Consider the following 15,359-nt stretch of genomic DNA (forward strand, 5'->3'; position numbering starts at 1 on the left):
AGCAATGATGCAGAGTGCTTCAATAGCGTCTTAAAAGGTGCAAGGAACTTACCTATCTCTGCTATGGTTGAATTTACATTTCGGCGGCTCGTAAAATATTTTGACGAGATGGGAGCCCAAGCTGAAATAGATGTACGAAATGAGTTCCAATACCCTAGAGAGATGCAAAAAACTATTGAGGATGGCATCGCAAGGGCAAATACTTTCAAGTTGATATCGTATGACAGGTTAGTTTGTAATATAAACTAAATTGTTGTTATTATGTTGTGAAGTTAAGGACACCTAAAAATATGAACTTGATTAGTTTATATTACAATTTTCTGATAGGCCACGCTGCGTATTTGAGGTGCAAACATCTTTTCGCCATGGACGAGGTCACAATACATAAATTGTGAGGATAAATCAACCCACGTGCAGCTGCGGGAAATATGAGATAAGACACTATCCATGTTCTCATATGCTCGCTGTAATGTCTGAATGCGGTGACAATCCATTCGAGTACGTTATCTAGTATATAGGTTTCCTATATACATGAGGGTTTGGGAAACTAAATTCAATCCAATACCGCATCAAGATTATTGGGATGATCCGCAATGGACCTTAATGCCTAATGTACTTCGTCTGCGAGAAGTAAAACGGGGTTGTACATCTATGTCTCATATTCCGAATGAGATGGATATATCAGATAGGCGTTTGACCGCTCGTTGCAGTGAGTGCCAACAGACAGGTCATGACAGGCGAACATGTCCGGCGCGACTTAGTCGATGAAGACTATGTAACACTTACATATTGTAATAGATCATTTTTTAATTCTTTATTTGTAATAGATCGTTTAATTCTTTATATTGTAATTCATTATTTGTAAACGGGGTCGTACATTTAAATAGATCATTTTTTATTTGTAATAGATCATTTCTATTTTTTAATTCTTTATATATTGTAATTGTTTGATTTCCTTGACAAAATTTACAACTAACATACTAAACAAATAAATTAAACTAAATATGTATGCAAAAACATTTAAATATACCACATAGGCCTATGTTTTTTATTCTCTACTTGATTGAAAATGTCTATTATAAAATTTTAGTGAAAATCACATTGTTCTTCTGCCATTTTAAGATTTTAATATTTCAACTGCTGCAAGCATTTTTTACATTTATAATTTATGAATCAGATCTACGTAATTTACAAATTTTATACTTTATTGGAGCTTTTACCATTACAAAATCAATAATGAAGTTTTGTCAAATATGCCATAAATGTAATTAGCAACCTCTTATTAAAAAAAAAAATTCTCATTCAATTTTTTCGCAAATATTTATGTACGAAAACTATCCACATGTTACTGGTCATTATTAAGCTTATGTAACTGAGACTCTAAAATGATTTTGTAAAAGATTTCTATATTAGTTATAGCATAGATAACCATAGGTTCTGTTGAATTGCTTATCATATTTAATGGCACATAAATTGATAAATTTAGAGTTTAGTGAATTGCTTCCATGTTAGTGGCACACAAATTGATAATTTTAAAATAATCGACCACATTTGTTTTTCAAGTTGTCATGTTTGGAATAATTTGAGTTTAATTGTTATAGTTAAATTACATGCTCACTAATACAGTTTTTTAAAATGTATTTTTTTTTCAACTGTACAGGCTTCATGGCACATCTACCTGATGAGGTCCCACTTTTTAGTCATCCACATCGGGCTGACAGTATATGGGAGGACTTGGTATGCAATAACGTTTGTTGGACTTTACGCTTACAATGAAAATACCCTGCATTTTGTTTTATATTACATGATAATGCTATAATTTAAACTACTCATTCTGTTATGCAGGACGAGGCACGCACTGTGGTGACATGCCGGCGGGGAGATTTCGGCCTGTGGGAGCGTCCATTGGACCATAGAGTCTTGCAGTGTCTACTACGCGCGGGATTCTATGGTGTCTATCGTATAGGCCATATTAGACTGGGCCACCCACTCATTACTGCTCTCGTCAAGAGGTGGCGCACAGCAACTCATACATTTCATTTCCCGACCGGGGAGGCCACCGTCACATTGCAGGACGTATTTGTCCTATATGGTCTACGAATTGATGGGCGAGCAGTTACTGGACCTGACCCACCATTGACGAGGGACCAGTGGATAGCCCTATGTGCTGAGCTATTGGGAGTAGCACCTACACCTGCAGACTTACAGGCAGGTAGAGTGAGGGTGAGGTGGTTGTCCGAGCAGTTTTGGGCCATCTTCAAGATCATGCTCCAGATGAGTTAGTACAGCAACATGCCCAAGCATATATTATGTGGCTTATTGGTGGGGTACTTCTCCCTGATAAGTCACAGAACCTGCTCAAGCTGATGTACTTGCCACTGTTGAGAGACATTGACGTGATCGGCCAGTACAGCTAGGGCGCCGCGGCTTTGGCATGCTTGTATAAGATGTTATGTCGAGCAGCTCAAGTGGGTGCGAAGGAGATCGGAGGACCCCTTGTCTTGCTACAGGTTAGTAAGAATTTTATTACATGTCAATTCATATAGTATGGCATATATCAGTATTGTAATTGCGTTCAAACTATTGCAGATTTGGGCGTGGGAGAGATTGATTCGGATTGCCCCATCTAGGCAGCAACTGATTGCTCCTGGTGAGGTTCCCATCGGCCAGGGAGACATGCAGTTGCCAGCCGGACCTCGAGGTAGCCGGTGGAGGGTTGACATGGGCCACAAGGTCGTATCGACCCACGTAGTGGTCGTGTATAGAGACCAGCTTGACCGGATGATAGAGGGCGAGGTATGAAATTTAAATACCTAAATTTTAATTCTCATATGGATTGTATATGTTCATGGGCAATTTTTAATAAACTTGTCGTTATTGTAGTTTATCTGGCAGCCTTATACTGGGGTCCTCGGTACGCTCCCAGACTATTACCGACTAGGTGAGGAGATATGGATGGCGAGAGTGCCACTCATTTGTTTTGACGTGGTTGAGTGGCATCTCCCTTATCGTGTCCTCCGACAATTTGGTCGGGTCCAGTCCGTGCCGGATCGGTGCGACACCAAGTGGCGGTTACATACGACTGATAGACGTGGCCGAGCCGGCACTAACTGGAGTGTGTATCATATGCGATACATACAGTTGTGGGATGCCCGTCGCAACAGTATTGTACAGGCTGACTAGAGCGATGGGATCCTCCCCTCTCCCGACCCTTACATGTTGTGGTATCGGCGACATACACACCTACTAGTCGATAATCCGAGCCACCTGTCTGAGTTCGGATATCAGGGAGTTGGGCCTTCTCTCGAGGCATTGATGAGTATCATAGTATGTGTCAGATAATTGTTAATATTATAATTGATTTACTTTCAGTCAACTATAGCCTAATATGTCTGATTTTTTGTTCAGGTGGTTCGAGTTGGGAGGTCATATCACTTGGCTGAGGACACCCATTTCAGACGTGATGGACAGCATACGATGCAGGCCCTTGCAGAGATCCGAGAGTTATTGTACGAGGGGATCCAGCATGCCCATTGGGTAGATCGTCTGCATTTTGGCCACTACGGTGTACACAGTGCAGTAGCTGCTCCAGACACATCAGTCCCGTCCACATCAGTGCCTTCCACTTCAGCGCCAGCCACAGCAAGTCCTTGGACTTCAGTCACCCCACCACATGATACCCCATACATTTCTCCAAATTCCCCACACGTACATCCTATCCAGCATGCTGACCCTGATTAGACACCGCCCTGATACATACATGACGTTGTTACCCCACCCACCCAGTTACCACCTGCTTTTCTGGGGATTACTTCGACCGCGCCCATGAGTACACATGATACAGTTCTCACTGACATCTCCCACGTTGAGGATGAGGCCCATATTGAGCCCCCCCTAGAGCGCGAGGGAGAGGCCGAGGTTATGGTCGTGGCGGACGTCGCGGCTGAGGTCGGGGTGCGAGCAAAGGCAGAGGTCGAGGTCCAGCTACAGATCGTGATACAGTTGCACCAGATGAGAGAGTTTCACAACTCACAGCAGTATCCGAGCTTCAGGTTGAGACAGGATCAGGGGCAGCACATGTAGGAGAGGGGGGGTCACACTCACAGGCTCCACAGGCAGTCAGTGGAGGGCTACATGCAAGGGAGAGAGTGCCAGATATTCAGAGAGTCTACTACAGGAGACCGAGGAGGGAGGTCCACGGTCGAGGTTGTGGAACTGGGGGCAGGTTAGGGCATTAGCGGGTGTGATATGGACTGTATAGTTTTTTTTATTTGTAGTAATTTTTATAGTTTTTGTAAATCAAACTTGTATAGATGATATAAATGTGTCATACTTATTTATTCGAAATTATAATTTCACAATTTTTTATTCTTACTTATTTTGATGAATCACACAAATCTCTTTCACATCTCTACCTCTCTCTCATTCTCGATAGTCTCTGCATTATTTATAGTAATTTACGTTTTTTCCTCAAATTTACAAATTGAGACAACCATTTATAAACCAAAAAAATCATCGAACAAATTGAGACAACCATTTGCAAAATTGAAGTTCAAATAAATTTTAAGAATTAAACTATAAATCCTAAACCCTAAAATAAAAATAAATAAGGTAGCGTTTGGTAACGTTTACGTTTTTGGTTTATGTTTACAAAAAAATTAAAAACTGATTTTTGTTTATTTTTAGAAAAACATAAATTACAAACGCGTTTGGTTTGAACAAAATGTTTAAAAACCCATAAAAACATAAAATAAAAAATATGTTTGTTCAGGCCTAAAATACTTATATTTATTTTTATTATTTATAACAATGGGATCACACATATTATAATTGAAAAAAAAAAATAATTGAAAAAAATTTAATTGAAAAATATTTAATTGAAATAAAAGTTAATTGGAAAAAAAATAATAAAAAAAATGAATTGAAAAAAAAAATTATTTGAAAATATTGGTCTTAATTTCATATAGTTGATTATTATTTGCTATTATAAATTTTATTATATATATATATATATTTAATATTGGTCTTCATTTTATAAAATAAAATTTATATATATTAAAAATTATATTGGTTTGGTGTGTGTCTGGTGTGGGTGTGGGATGAGTGTTTGTATGTCAGAGAGAGAGAGAGAGAGAGAAAGAGTGAGTGCGTAGAGTGAGTGCGTAGAGTGAGTGGTATTGAAAGCGTTCTTCAAAATAACAATAACGGAGAGAAAGCAAAGGTATTTGTTATTTGTAGAATTATAAGAACTCTTCAAAAACAATTGAAATATCTCCCTTCATTGATAAGTTGTGGATAAACATTACAAATCCATTACAACATAAATGGTTTGGTCATTCATCCAAACAATGTCATTCATTATCATCATCATCTGACATCTCAATATCAGATTCATACATAACATCCATGCTCCAGGCGAAGTACTGGTGTGCATCATCCATTAACCCATCTTCGGCACGCTCATTTGCGGTCTTCATTAGTGAGGACCTTTGCAAACGTTGGGTCGTGCGATTAACTTCGTCACGGATACGATGCAATGCCCTTTGCAACAACTGTGAAATGTCAGTTGGCATACGCATGGCTAACCAGTGAGGAAATTTAATATTAACTTCACGACATAACTCAATGAGAACGTTTGCTCGAGTTATGCGAAATTCCCACTCAGCTCTCATGGTATTGACGGTGGCACGTGAGTAACGCAAATTTGGATTTAATGGGTATTGAAATTCATCTCCATCTGCAACCTAATAGCGACCCATTGCTGAATATAGATCAACCACCGTATATCTCATAATGATATCGTTCGAAATAGTTGTAAAATTTTTGTTGTGGTATGATGCGATATTTATATCATAAATACACATGGTAGCTGTATATATGAAATTATTGTAAACAACTATGCATCAGAGTTGTCACGTCAACTTTTATGACCTGAACAACTATGCATCAACTTGATAGGAGTTGTCACTTCGACTTTTATTTACTACTCAATGCATATCTGAAGGTTTTAAGCAAAGTTCAAATCCGCTTGGAAATTTAATTTAATTTTTCCGCTTACAAATATAATTCAATTTATTTTGCCTTGACAACATATTTAATTTCATTTTTTACCTTACATATTTCATTTAATTTAATTGGAGAAATTTGACCAATTTTAATTTGAAGTTAATTATGTGTTGATTTAAGTCGGTGTTGTTCTTGTCTGTAACACTTTCAAGTTCTGTACATCAAAAAACTCATTCATTCTAACTCTACTACAAATTAATCTTCAATACATTCTAACTGTATAATATTTCATCTTCAACGTTTATGAATCTATTTGGGGCTGCATAGGGTAGCTTTTTAAACACAAAGGGTCTAATTGTTTTGTTATTTTGTTCTGACACCCCCTCAAAATTTTTATGAATTGCATATTCACATGGGCACAGTAGGTATGGTACGATAATAAATTGTAGCTCGGCGCAGTGATACGTCCAACATTTCTCAGTGATGCTCGCCAGTGACTTGAACAGACCTAATAATTTGGATGCTTTGCTTTTTCCTCAAATGCTATGTGACTTTGTGCAACGATGCAGTGATGCATGTGACTTTGTGCAGTGATACAGTGATGCATGTGATTTTGTGCAGTGATGCAGTGATGCAGTAATGCATGTGACTTTCTGACTTTGCCATGCTTGTATATTTTGTGACTTTTTTCCTCACATTACGTGATGCAAGTGACTTTGTGCAGCGCAACTTACATGCTTTGTTTTTTCCTCACATTTCAGAATTCATCTAAGTCACATTAATACGACCACATGGCAATAGTGTTGATAAACAATTATGTGATGGACTGAAGGAGTGAAGTGTAATTTACCGAATATAAAAAGAAGCAAAAAATGCAAAGAGAAGAAAATGGGATGACTGTGAAGTTCATTAAGTGAAAATAAGATAAAATATAGGCTGCAAAGTTCCAATCATGTTTACATATCAGGTGACCATTTTATTATTTTGGTGAAAAAAACAACGATAGTTTTGCAGGTCGAAGTGAGTTGGATGGTTGTGTATTTACTTGCACTCTGTTTCATAGTTGTTTATGAACAATATTACTTTAAAACAAAGAAAATTAAAGCCGTTGTTTCATTTTATGAGTTCATTTATAATTTTTTGAAAACACCAATTTGTACTAAAATCGTCAATTCCAAGTGACTACTTACTGTATTAAAAAAGTAAGCATGAAAAAATAGTTTTATGTGGCGATGTGACAACTCATTGCATTTTGTTTTATCTGACAACTCACTGCTCGAATATGATGGGATTGCATTGTGATCCTCTGGCCTACAATTATGATTTTATCTGACAACCACGTCTGTGACTACATCACAGGTACACAAAGTCACGGGTACTCAGGATTGCATGAAATGAATAACATAAAATAATATCACGGGTATCACTCCTTCCATAGTACCCCCAGCATGCATTATCGTCACCAACAATGAATACAATTATTTTTATTCCACTCATTTGCATGTCACACACTGTGGTGACATGCCGGCGGGGAGATTCCGGCCTGTGGGAGCGTCCATTGGACCATAGAGTCTTGCAGTGTCTACTACGCGCGAGATTCTATGGTGTCTATCGTATAGGCCATATTAGACTGGGCCACCCACTCATTACTGCTCTCGTCAAGAGGTGGCGCACAGCGACTCATACATTTCATTTCCCGACCGGCGAGGCCACCGTCACATTGCAGAACGTATTTGGCCTATATGGTCTACGGATTGATGGGTGAACAGTTACTGGACCTGACCCACCATTGACAAGGGACCAGTGGATAGCCCTATGTGCTGAGCTATTGGGAGTAGCACCTACACCTGCAGACTTACAAGCAGGTAGAGTGAGGGTGATGTGGCTGTCCGAGCAGTTTCAGGGCCATCTTCAAGATCATGCTCCAGATGAGTTAGTACAGCAACATGCCTGAGCATATATTATGTGGCTTATTGGTGGAGTACTTCTCCCTGATAAGTCACAGAACCTGCTCAAGCTGATGTACTTGCCACAGTTGAGAGACATTGACGTGATCGGCCAGTACAGCTAGGGCGCCGTGGCTTTGGCATGCTTGTATAAGATGCTATGTCGAGCAGCTCAAGTGGGTGCGAAGGAGATCGGAGGACCCCTTGTCTTGCTACAGGTTAGTAAGAATTTTATTACATGTCAATTCATATTGTATGGCATATATCAGTATTGTAATTGCGTTCAAACTATTGCAGATTTGGGCGTGGGAGAGATTGATTCGCATTGCCTCGTCTAGGTCATGCTAAGGAATGGCAAACAATTGGCTGTTAAACATATTTGGAAGTCAGATTCCGGTGACCGGAGAAGCTGCCGGAGCAGCTCGGCGATGATTCCTAAGGGAAATCTCCGGTCACTGGAATATGATGCCGAGGTGGCCATGTTGAGCTCGATTAGGCATGTGAATGTAGTGAAATTATATTGTTTCATCACATGCGAGGACTGGAATCTGCTGGTTTACGAGTACCTGCCCAATGGGAGTTTGTGGGACAGGTTGCACACGTGTCAGAAGATCTAGATGGATTGGGAGGTGCGATACGAGAATGTGGTGGGGGCTGCCAAAGGGCTTGAGTACTTGCATCATGGGTGTGATAGGCCAGTGATTCACCGAGATGTGAAAACAAGCAACATCTTTTTGGATGAGCAATTGAAGCCCAATATTGCAGATTTTGGCCTAGCAAAAGTTGTGCAGCAAAATGGAGTTTGGGATTCTACCCACATTATTGCAGGGACTCATGGTTACATAGCTCCAGGTTAGCTTTTATTTCCATGTACATGCTATTTGCAGTGATAAAGTTCAGTAGCTGTTGTGAATGTCTCATGCTTTACCAAGTTCATGCACATGACCTGCTCAAACCGATTAATGTCTAACTCAGTTCTTGTTGTATTTAAATTTTAATATATTATAGGTTATTTTGGGGAATAGGGTTACGTGAGTAGAGCGAACTCTTGTTATAGACGACTTAGAAAGAGACAGCCGCTTATTGTATTTTCTCCTATTTTAATAGCCAAAACCTTTTGTCATTCTTCGCCCATGGACATGCGACGTATATCTTGTATTCTTGTGTAATTACCCTGTTTTACTTTCTCATTTTTGTTTGTTCTGTCATTATAGTTGCATTTTTACTTTCCAGAAGTGCCTCAGTGTTTTGAAATCACAATAGGTGGTTCTAAATTTTCTTTACTTGTTGCAATGAAACTGATTGTTGTGCCTTGTTTTGGTTTTGAAGAATATGCATACGCAAGCAAGGTGAACGAGAAGAGTGATGTATCTTTGGAGTGGTGCTAATGGAACTAGTGATGGGAAAGAGGCCTGTCGAGCCAGAGTTCGGAGAGAACAAAGACATAGTCCAGTGGGTGTGCGGAGAGATGAGAAGCAAAGGCAGCTCGATTCATTTGGTGGATGCTGCCATCTCAGAGGCCATGAAGGAAGATGCTGCCAGGGTGTTGAGAATTGCAGTTCACTGCACGATGAAGACTCCAGCACTGAGGCCTTCCATGAGGATGATAGTGCAGATGTTGGAAGAGGCCGGGCCTTGTAATTTAACAGGCATAATTGTCAGTAAAGGCGGTGAAAACAATAAGAGCTGAGGAGTTGGAGAACAATAGCAAGTTCAATGACACAGATTCAGTTGGAAGAGTAGCTCTTAATCTGGGGACTAATAACACAGCAGACAATTCAAGTGAAGATCAGTGTAAACATGGCACGCCTCAATTTGTTGCCAGTAAATCAACAAGTCCATTAGTTTATATGATCAGATTGTAATGTTTATTTGGTAATAAATTCAAATGCCAAGCTTGCTAGTTTAGCTCTTTTTAGCCTGTAAGAGAGGGAGGCAGAGAGAGACGTATGTAATGATATGAAATACAATTATTTTTATTCCACTCATTTGCAGGTGATGAACTACTGAGTATAAATGGAATGTATGTTGAATTATGTGAATACTTAAAACACATAAAACAGAACAGGTAGCTCGGTGAAAAGCTTCTCTTAACTTGGGCTTGTGAAATAGGGATCCTCTACGTAAAGAATTTCAATCTCCATCAGGAAAGAAGAAAGAGTCGCCTTTCAATTCTCTGGTAAGGAATGGGGGGTTGACAGGAAACTAAACTTCGGGGGCTGGACAAACAAGCTTAAAACCAAGTGGTTGGTCCAGTTGGGGGACTAATAAAGTTCAGACAAACGAACTACCGCCTTCAACAACACATAAAACAGAACAGGTAGCTCGGTGAAAAGCTTCCCTTAATCAGGGCTCGTGAAATAGGGATCCTTTACGTAAAGAATTTCAATCTCCATCAGGAAAGAAGAAAGAGTCGCCTTTCAATTCCTGGAAGTCCAGTCAAAATGATGACTCTAGTAAGGAATGGGGGGTTGATAGAAAACTAAACTTCAGGGGCTGGACAAACAAGCTCAAAACCAAGTGGTTGGTCCAGTTGGGGGACTAATAAAGTTCAGACAAACGAACTACCGCCTTCAACAACACATAAAACAGAACAGGTAGCTCGGTGAAAAGCTTCCCTTAATTGGGGCTCATGAAATAGGGATCCTCTACGTAAAGAATTTCAATCTCCATCAGGAAAGAAGAAAGAGTCGCCTTCCAATTCCTGAAAGTCCAATCAAAATGATGACTCTGGTAAGGAATGGGGGGTTGACAAAAAACTAAACTTCGGGGGCTGGACAAACAAGCTCAAAGCCAAGTGGTTGGTCCAGTTGGGGGACTAAGTTTAAAACCCAATTGGTTTTACTTGATTTGCTTGTGAAAATCACTATTTACAATTAATTACACCCAAACAGATTATTTTCTGCACCTTTTTAAAGAAATTGACGATTCTCTTAGTATAGAATAGCAATCAACGCAAGGTCAAAAATGTAAGAAACTAGACTTGTAACCAGTTCTAATGACGCTGATTTGATATTTTTGGATTTATACCCAAAGAGAACAACACTTCCGAAATTACTGTGTAACACTAGTTTTCTAGACAGATTTGAATGCACCAGTTTTTTGGACAAATTTGAATGCACCATGATATTCACAAACATTGGTGGCCAAGTACTCCTACCTAACCCACGTTTCACTCACAAGATCCACCATTATTTTAAAGTTGATTTCAAAAGTTGAGATTGTAAATGTTTCCCAAAATATTACAAATTGAATATTCAAAAGTTGATTTTAAAATAATTCCAAATGACAACAAAAATTCAAATAGTCATACTTTTCAATAAAATACAAATAGTTGGTTGTGACAACGAATGATGCATAGCTAAGTGAAACACAACATTGCCTACATAAGCTTCCTTTTTATTACAGTAACAACTCATCTCTTATTGATATATGTGAGATTCTCAATTCAGAAAGCTACATGGCAACGGTGAATTCACTGATTTACCTTACAGTGAGCATGCTCTTATTTTGTCCGTATATGCAGATGGATTGCCAAGTCATGTGACTTGGTGCACAGGCTTTGGTTTTCTCGATTTTTTGCTCGATTTTTTTATTACAGTGACAACTCATCTCTTATTGATATATGTGGGATTCTCAATTCAGAAAGTCACATGGCATTAGTGAATTCACTGATTTACCTTACAATGAGCATGCCTTTATTTTGTCGATATATGCAGATGGATTGTCAAGTCACGTGACTTGGTACACAGTATTTGCTTTTCTCTGTTTTTTCATTCTAGTGACAACTCATACCTTGTTCGTATATGTGGGATTGTTATGCAGAGGCATCTTTCTAAAGCTGTTCATAACCAATTATATAAACGACTAAAGGTGAAGACACAACCTTACAACTCATTTCGCCCTACAAAATTATGATTCATTTGTTTTAAAAAATTAGCATGGCTACACGATTCATGGGAGGGAGTGGGAATCGCAGAGGTGGTAGGAACTTGCAAAGGGGTGACAGTTCACGACGAGGAGGGGGAAGGGGACGTGGCGATGCTGAAGACGATTCATGGAAGGGAGTGGGAATACCTATTTTAGATTATGCTTGTGGTTATCGTGATAGGTTTGGGAAGCGACATTTTTTTATGCCCAAGTATTATCGAGTTCAAGGAGGTTCATGTATGGAGCCATCTAACAATCAAACATGATATGGTTTATCTGACGCTGCTCGTCTCAAGTGGCCCGCACTATTTATAGAGCGAGTGCAAATGGAAAGATTATGTCGGGAAAATCGACTGAAGGTGCCAAAAGCACGCTCTGTTGAGATCCAAAAGGAAGATCCTGATAATGTTGATCGACTATGTGAAAGACTACAACGTGAGATTTCTCAAATGCGCCGTAGGTTAGCCCGTGATATGCAGCTATACATAGTTAAGAAGGATGCCCAGAAGAACAGAACAGAACCAAATGTTGCGGCTATCAAAGGTATCATGGAGGATCCTGAACTTGTCTCTGACGCTGAGCTTTCGGATTATTCAAACTCTGAGTCACCTGTCGATTCAAGCGCGAATTAGGTGTTAATGTCTACACTTCGGCAATATTAGGTCATGTATTAATATGTAATGCCTGTGTTAGACTAAGTGTTTCCGTAATGAGTTTGTCAGATTGTCTGCCTAATATTTGTCTGTCTAACTGTTATGTTTATGTATTGTGTGTTCAGTTCAGGGTGTCTAGGATGTATGTTTTGTGTGTTCAGTTCATGCTGTCCAGAATGTATTTTTGTAGGAGACTTATGTCTATACTACCTATGTCACTGAAAACTGTTACATTTGCAACTTTAGTTATGTTGTTTTCATGCCTGTATGAGTATTTAGTAAATTAGTGACTTCGTATATTATGTATTAAGTTTTTATTACAAAAATGTTGACAAAATTTATTTTAGGAGAAATACACATTCTTTTAACTTGTTCATCTTCTCAATCGTGAGAACCCAATAATGTAACCATTATTCATTGAATATAACAAATAACATTCTCATTCTTACAAAAAACTACACTACCAATTGAATAAAACAAATAACCTTTTGCATTCATTCATTCATTACACAACATCAGTCTTATGAAATAAGCGAAACCAATTGAATCACAATAACATCAACTCCAACCCAATATTTACATTACATAAGTTCCTGTTCGTAATCAGAATTCAAATTACATACAAGTTATATTACATAGCAAAAAACGAAAAAAGTACCATTCGTATGTAAAAAATACATCACCAAAGTTTGAGATCTTTCTCTTATTCCTTCTTGCTGCAGCTCTCGCGGTGGCCTTCGTCTTCTTGGCCTACTTCGCGGTGCTCTTCGCTTCTCACCCTTCGTCGTTGTTCGTCGAACTGCACAGTGTGTGGGTATGCTTCGGACTGTAGAGCATGTATATCACCTTCTAACCCAAAACAAAGACAAAAGGAAAAAAAAAAAATTAATGAAAACGGCTTGAAAACGGCTAGAAAACGGTTTTACTAAATCGGTTTTCTGAATTACATTATCACCTTCTAACCCAAAACAAAGACAAAATAATATATATATATATATATATATATAAATGAAAGCGACTTTAGTAAAGCCAAAATAAATTTCTGAATAACATCTTCTAACCCAAAACAAAGACAAAAGAAAAAAATTAAAATTTAACATGAAAACGCCTTTAGTAAAACTAAAAAAAATTTATGAATTACATTATCACCTTCTAACCCAAAACAAAGACAAAACAAAAAATAAAAAAAAATTACATGAAAACGGCTTTAGTAAAGACAAAAAAATTTTCTGAATTACACCTTCTAAACCAAAACAAAGACAAAAGAAAAAAAAAATTAATGAATTACATTATCACCAAAACAGCGACAACAGGAAAATTTTTTTTTAAAAATTAATAAAAAAAATTAAATGAACAGTGAAAGCATGGTTTAAATCCACGCTTCTTGTAATGAACATTGAAAGCGTGCTTCACAATCACGTTTTCTTTAGAAAACAAACTTAAACAATATGCACAGTGAAAGCGTGGTTCAGAAAACAAATTAAACGACATGCACAGTGAAAGCGTGGTTTGGAACCACGTTTTCTTCAAAAAAAAAAAATTATGTTAAAAGCGTGGTTTGTAACCACGCTTTCTTAATTAAAAGCATGGTTTCTAATAGCGTTTTCATTGTTCATCAAATTTTTGGTCCCAAACAGTGAAAACGTGATTTGTAATAGCGCTTTAACCTAGTTTGAGAATTCCGTCCAAACTAGGCCTAATTTGGGAATTAAGATGATAAATTGGCTTAATATGGGAAAAGCCTCCACAGTCAGTAAGTGAAAAGGACTTGTTTGTGTTGACAAAAACACACAAAAGAGATTTTGGCCTCGTTTGAGAATAAGCTTTTTTAGTAATTTTTTGACTTTTTAACTAAAATATGATGTAAAAAAAAATTAGTATGTTTGGGATGACTTTTTAGCTTTTTACGAAAAGATGTGCAAAAAGTAAAGAAAAAAAGAATTTTTTGATTTTTTTGTATAAGTTGTTGGGTTTTTTTATTTTTTTAGTAATTTTTTTTAAGTTTTTGACTAAAAAAGTCACTTGTCAAACGAGGCATTTGTGATACTAATAAGGGGGCCACTATTAACATTAAAACATGTGTGATAATTAGGAGAAGTTATTCTATTGTCTGACATATCACATCATCCCCTCCCCCGAAAAAAAAAAATTTATGCTTGACTAATAATAATTGAATAATGTTAAAGATTTTCAAAAAGTTAACTACAGTATTAAATTTTTTAACAATGTTAGGTAGCTCAAAATTTTGTAACTCAAATGTCTCAAATCACTCAAAATGACGTCGTTTTGAGTGTAAAACGACGTAAAATGACGTCGTTTTGAGCCATTAGAGTCACAAATTTTTGAACTACCAAATATTTTCTTAAATTTTTATCAAAAATAATTCTATAGGTTTCACATATCATATCAATAATGTACTCAATCAATGACAATACTACATTAGAGAAAAAGAATCTTAATACATTGACGGAGAATTTTATAATGTACACTTTTTATCGATTTTTAATTATATCATTTTTTTTTAGTTATGATTATTTTTTTCTTTTTTAAATTATAATATTATTTAGTGATATTTAGTTATACTTCATATAGTGTTTAGTTATTACTTTTTTTTTTAAATTATAACTCAAAAAATATAAAATTATCTTATTTTCTTCTTTAGTTATACAGGCCTATTTTAGAAAGTGAGTTAAAAACCCCTTCCTAACTTTTAACCCATTTCTTCTCTCTCTCTCTCTCTCTCACACACACACACCAAAAAAAAAAAAAAAAAAAAAATTCAAAAAATTAATTTTAATTATTTTCTCAAAACACTTTACAAAAC

At 37.4% G+C, this 15,359-nt stretch overlaps 1 pseudogene across 1 annotated transcript; it reads left to right on the forward strand.

The window, feature by feature from the left end:
* The first annotated feature begins 8,293 nt into the window (after positions 1-8,293).
* LOC114290779 (receptor-like protein kinase 7 pseudogene) lies at positions 8,294-9,711 on the forward strand (annotated as a pseudogene). The gene is made up of 2 exons (XR_014360304.1): positions 8,294-8,804; positions 9,282-9,711. The product of XR_014360304.1 is annotated as a receptor-like protein kinase 7 pseudogene (transcript).
* Positions 9,712-15,359: the final 5,648 nt, after the last annotated feature.

This window comes from Camellia sinensis, chromosome 2, assembly GCF_055761805.1.
Source record: "Camellia sinensis isolate YWXY chromosome 2, ASM5576180v1, whole genome shotgun sequence".
Taxonomy (NCBI): domain Eukaryota; kingdom Viridiplantae; phylum Streptophyta; class Magnoliopsida; order Ericales; family Theaceae; genus Camellia; species Camellia sinensis.